The sequence below is a fragment of the Amblyomma americanum genome, chromosome 8 (genome assembly GCF_052857255.1).
Source record: "Amblyomma americanum isolate KBUSLIRL-KWMA chromosome 8, ASM5285725v1, whole genome shotgun sequence".
Taxonomy (NCBI): domain Eukaryota; kingdom Metazoa; phylum Arthropoda; class Arachnida; order Ixodida; family Ixodidae; genus Amblyomma; species Amblyomma americanum.
The window spans coordinates 37,124,920-37,131,093 of record NC_135504.1 but is presented as its reverse complement, the minus strand read 5'-3'; the positions used below and the strand labels follow the sequence as shown (position 1 = coordinate 37,131,093).

The 6,174-nt window shown below is 50.7% G+C and overlaps 1 non-coding gene across 1 annotated transcript; it reads right to left on the bottom strand.

Moving 5' to 3' along the window:
* Window positions 1-71, bottom strand: TRNAG-GCC (transfer RNA glycine (anticodon GCC)). Its single transcript has one exon. It is a non-coding gene; the product is annotated as a tRNA-Gly (tRNA).
* Window positions 72-6,174: the final 6,103 nt, after the last annotated feature.

Here is a 6,174-nt window from a genome sequence, read left to right as displayed (position 1 = left end):
TGCGTCGGCCGGGAATCAAACCCGGGCCACCCGCGTGGCAGGCGAGAATTCTACCACTGAACAACCGACGCAGATACCTAGAGAGTTGCGTTGCTCTCACAATAGCTCGCACGCACCATGAAGATTTAATGACATTGCATTTAAATGCCAGCACAGTTCACGATTCAACAAAGCACCCGAAACGTCGTGAACCGATGCCACGCGCACGCCAGAGGGACGGTGCTGCGCATGCGCTGCGTCTGCCTGCATTGTTACTACCCACTTCAAGATTACTACCGAATTACTGCAATTACTACCCACTTCAAGAAAGAAAGACAAATTTTCCCAGAACCACACAGATCTCTAAGTAAAACACAACAAGACAGCTGGCGGAAGCTCCAAACGGAGACTTTCTTTAATCCGTACATGTACTCTATATGATTCCCAGAGCAGTTTAGTCCCGTCTGTTCTCTCTGTGGACACCATAAGGCAGACACACCACACATCCTATACTCATGTAATCAAGACAAGCCGTCGAACAGTATGCAGCTCTCTACCCAATCGCAGTGGGAGGCCGCGCTGCTCAGTTCGGACGCGGAGGTTCAACTCCGAGTCACTGAGCGGGCCGAAGAGGTCGCCGAACGACATCGTCGGTCGGCCACCTGGCGTCCGACCTAGAAGAGGAGCCCACCGCTGGGAGAGGAACGTCACCCCAACCCGCGCCTAAGACCTCTTCCTTAATCAAGTTTTCCTCCTCCTCCCCCTCCCATCTGTTAATCTGCTACGCGCGGGCGTTTGAGAATGTTAGTGGATTACGTAGATTGAGCTGTCCAGTTAAGCTAGCAGACCGCCAACTATATTTACTGTCGCAACTGCAGGACATAATTTCGTTGATTCTCATCTGAACATGCTACCTTGTTGAGAATTGAACTATTTGGTGAAAGGAAATGTCGCAGTATCTGTCGTACTTCTCGGCGGACACCTGAACCGCGCCGTAAGGGAACGGATAAAGAAGTGCCTAAGAGAAGAAAAGGTGCCGTAGTGGAGGGCTCCGGAATAATTTCGACCGCCTGGTGATCTTTAAGGTGCACTGACATCGCACAGCACATGGGCGACTTTTGCGTTTCGCCTCCATCGAAACGCGGCCGCCGCGGTCGGGTTCGATCCCGGGAACTCCGTATCAGTACCCGAGCGCCCTAACCACTGAGCCACCGCGGTGGGTGAACTATCTCGTTTGAGCTCGCAGACTTCGCCGGATGCGGTACTTATAGGCGGAGCAGCACTTACTTTTTCTCTTCCGAATAAATTTAGGCAGCGAACCTTAGGAGAGGTCTTCGTTGAAGCAAAGTGAGAGAAATTTATTAATTTCAACATTTTTAGACATAGTTAATGCTGCGTCACTTACAGTCTCATGCTCAAGTAACCCAGTACGCGCACGTTCTGGCCATGTTGAACGATGAATACCCATGGAGTGACGACCAGCGATTGGCGTCTGGGTTCCCTCAAGGCGCACCACAATTTCGGCATTGCTCAGTCACCGCACCTCGACTACTGCTACCAAGCTGGCAGCTCTGCGAGCAGCATTTACTTACATTCTCCAACAACCGCCAACAACGTGGGTTATTTTCACTGACTCTCGGGCTGCATTACCGTCTATAAAGTCATCAGGAAGCCTTCAGGAGCCGATCATCGATGACTTAAACAGATTCCACTCCGAGGCCTGTGCGCTTGGCCACCACGTTATGCTGCAGTAGTTACCCGCTCACTGTGGCCTTGCAGGCAACAATCACGCTGACGGTGCAGCGTGGTTGGCGCATGGCGACGCCACCTTGCTCCTACCTACACCATTTTCTCGCAGTGATGGCGCGAGGCTTCTAGCTAAAAAACACTGGCATACGCAACGCTCCTTGTGGTGTGAACCGCAGCATCAATATAGACCCCTTCTACGCATCGACCCCACTTGTGACTTCCGCATGCCACGCAATATAGGTAGACGTGATCAAAATTGCCTCCACCGAATTCGCCTGGGCGTAGCCTACACTAAATCCTTGTTACATAAAATTGGTGCACCAAGTAGCCCTCTGAGCCCCACCTGTGCTGTGCCCGAGGATCTGCCACATTTGATCTCCCGCTGCCAACTCTTCAACGATCATCGCAAGGCACTTTTAAGTGCTTTAGGACTCCTACAGGACGGCCCCGTGCACCTGGAGCATGTCCTTGGACCCTGGATGGGGCCGGCTTCGGGTGTGCGCGGGACAAAAGCATTTTTAGTGTTTTTAAGAGACACAGGTTTTGTGGACATTCCTTTGACAATTGTGCCTACCTCGTAGCACTAGCACAGCCAAACTTCTTGCACTAGGCATGCATAACACCATTCAGGAACTAGTTGACGCGCACCTTCAGACACAGTACCTTAGACTTGCCACGAGCGTCACTGGCCGCCATATACTCTCCTCCCTTCGCATCAACATACCCGCTAACCAGTCAACCCTTATAGCCATCCCTCGACACATCCATACACCTCTCGTTGTGAAACCCCTTCCTCGAAACGTCCATCCCCAATATCACATCCCTCGCCGACTTGCTCGCGCTAATGCCCTCCATAAGTATTATGGGCAAGCTCACGATGCCGTTTGGGTAGACGCCGCATGTACAGCGCATGAAGCGGTAGCAGTTGCCTACAATCCAACCCTACCCCACCCCCTAACTCACCGTCTTCCCTCGGGATTTACGCCCGAGGAAGCAGAGGAGACCGCCATCGCCCTAGCCCTTGCACATTCGGACGCCCAATACATCTTCAGCGACTCCAAAACGGCTCTGTCCAACTTTGCCAGGGGCAGGATTCACGCCCCTGTCTGGCAATTGTTGAATACCCCTACCCAAAATTTACCGCGCAGGGTAGAGTTTCAGTGGGTGCCGGCTCACTCTGGGAACCCTGGAAACGAGGCTGCGGATAAATTGGCCCGAGGTCTGATTTGCCGGGCTCACGACAGTCTCGATCCAGGATTCTCGAGGGAGCGGGCGCACACCTTTGCGGAGCTCACTCAAATACCCCGTTTGGACCGTCGGACTTACCCTCCTCCCCACCCCTCTCTTACGCACTCCCAACAGATCCTAGCTCTTCAGATGCCTCCAGACCGGCTCTCTGTCATCCCCTCAGCTTTTATCCCACTACTGCGGCACATCCCCTGCATGCTCACTATGCGGTGACCCCCACGCCACACTTTCCCATATCCTTTTCGGCTGCCCTGCTGACCCTACCCCGCGGGGACAGCACGCCATCTCGAGCTGGGAGGACTGGGAGGTCCTGCTTATGTCTGCAGACCCGACCTGCGGTGACTCGGGCTGCCTACGTCATGTCCCGGCAGGACCTACTTGATGCAGTGCGAGACCGCGCAGTGGCCCAGGGACCCCGGATGGGTCTAAAACTCACTTGCTCAATAAAGTTTTTCTGTCTGTCTGTCTGTCTGTCTGTCTGTCTGTCTGTCTGTCTGTCTGTCTGTCTGTCTGTCTGTCTGTTGACAATTGTGTGTGTGTGTGTGTGTGTGTGTGTGTGTGTGTGTGTGTGTGTGTGTGTGTGTGTGTGTGTGTGTGTGTGTGTGTGTGTGTGTGCGTGTGCGTGTGCGTGTGTGTGTGTGTGTGTGTGTGTGTGTGTGTGTGTGTGTGTGTGTGTGTGTGTGTGTGTGTGTGTGTGTGTGTGTGTGTGTGTGTGTGTGTGTGTGTGTGCGTGCGTGATTTCACCATTCACTCTTTCATTTTCTCTTTTCCTTTTCTGTTCATCATTCTCTTCTCTACTCTTCTCTTTCACCCTCACCTGGAGTAGCATGCCAGGCCGACAACCAGGCAGACCTCTCCTGTTCCATTACAGTTCTTGTCCTCTCCTCCTCCCAGTGACAGCACTGACATCGAAGGGATGTCCCTGCGAAATCTTGATGAGACATACGGATATCCCCAGGAAGTGCGGATAATCTCCCGCAGACATCCCTAACATATCCTTATATGGTAGCACTTTCTGTATCCAAGGGAGGTCCGTAGAAAGCGCCTGAGTACTTTCATAGGCCCTAACAAGGAGATATTGGTTACTGCACAAATTACGGTGAATTTCTCTGGAGATTTTGATGCGCCGTAGCGAAAAGAACTTGCTCGGCCCGCGTGAAAAAATATTCGCAAAGCGTAATTTACATTTTCTGCGATTTATTCGAGAAGAAAGAAATGACTGCAGCTGATTGAGGGAGAGACGAATTTTAATGGTGTAGTTCCTTGGCCCAGTTCCGACGTTTTTAACGGTAAAATTCGCACGTGTAAGACAAGTGTATGCGAAACACAGATACTACAAAACATGTTGTGAACCAGAAGTCATGCAACATAAACATATTGAGCATACAACCACACGAAAAATTTCCATGAACTTAAATACTCCAAATCTAAGACCCTCTTTTATGATCCTGTAACTCGTGCACACTAAAAAATAGTTTCATTCAGTTATGAAGCATGGCAGAAGGAAATACCTGGGCCTCCACCCCCCTCTCGCTTCCGTGCTTTCTCCTCACCCGCCCGTATTTTCTCTTGTTCCTTTAATTTCATTTTTCCCCTGATATTTCCTTCTGCCATGCTGTTTAATTCATTTATCCCCGTTTTACACGCCAACCCAGCCAGTCATACCACGCTACCTGCCACATGTGGAAACAGCCTTTCAAGCCAACGTCTGCTCTCTCTCTCTCCACGCCCCACACCCTTGTATTGCTTCTGCTGAGCTGGCCTATTTCCTCCCACAGTTTTGCAGGACAACCGGCTAATCCTCTTTAGAAGCCATCATCACTGGACAAGATTCACGCTCCCCAGCCTTTCAGAACATTGTCCTGTGCAGCATAGAAGCTTCACCCTAGCAATTGCAGCAATACCGCTCACCTGTCAAATAGCGGCCACCCAAAGTGAGGACATTGTAGAAGCCGCCTTAGATTCGTAGCCCCATCACATTGTCGAAACGGGTTATTCCGTACGAGACCATCAAGAAAGCGAACGGGCAAACTAACCTCATCTCTGTCAAATTTGGCCTTATAGCGATTCAAGCGCCATTGAAATTTACTTACGTACTATTAGCCTATCAGCCCACACTGACCAAACGGGGGTATCTAATCGCGCAGAATATGTTCTCGCGTTTGCAGCGGCCCAAACGGCTGACAAAAGCAGTTTTTAGTCACCGAATGGAACAATTCCAGTGCCACCTTGGCAGCGCTGGTTCCCCCATACGTGGTGGTGCTGCTGCAAGCAAGCCCGGGCCAGGCCCTGGGCTCAGCTTAGCGGGCCGGTCTGGGCTCAGTAAAGCGATAATTTAGCGAGCCCATAGGCCGGACCGGGCCCGGGTGGAGCTCCAGCTTTGAGCCTTCGGCCCGGGTGGTGCCTAGGCCTTATCCAGACTGAGCACATTGCAGGTATCAACATGATGAATGTTTAGTAGGCAGCGTACTGAGTCTTGAGAACCATAGATTGAACCAAGTGAACCGTAGCATTTGTTTAGCCACAATATAGCCGAATGCTATTCCATAGGCCACTATACCGTTGATGGCGCCTAACTCGCGAGGTATATTGGACAGAGGTAACCATTGGCCATTTTTAACTTGCTGTGGTGATGTCAAGGATTCGCCACGTCGTCTATTGCCATGAACGTTTGGTGGTAAAGAACTGTGATCCTTGTAAAAGCAAGAAACAAAGAAGTTAAGTACTGAAACGGTTTAAGAAAAAAAAACGAATCCAATTTTTAAGGCACAAAAATACAAGCATCTATGAATCCATTGCTCGACACTACCAATATATCGATCTCTGTGAAGAAAACATTTTGCTGAACGTGAGCGGAACACAGACACTTGGAGAAACGTAAACAGCGTTGTAGACAGTTTGACAGCGTGGGGAAGACAATCGCGTATTGTACGCATGCAATTGATCGTTAACCAGTCAGCTTGGGTAGTTGAAATGCAGAAAACTGAAGAAGCCACAACGACACAAATGCGCACAGCTGACAGTAACATACAAGACTCCATGGCCACGTCCCAGCTGTACGGCCACAACACAAAGAAACAAAGGCCAGAAAAAAAAAAGCAATGACTGCAAATTGGTCCAGCATTGCTCTTTGTGTAAACGGCTAGTACGGTGCTCAACGCTAGTGGCAGTGTACGCACAGAGTGCCCAGACTACCGA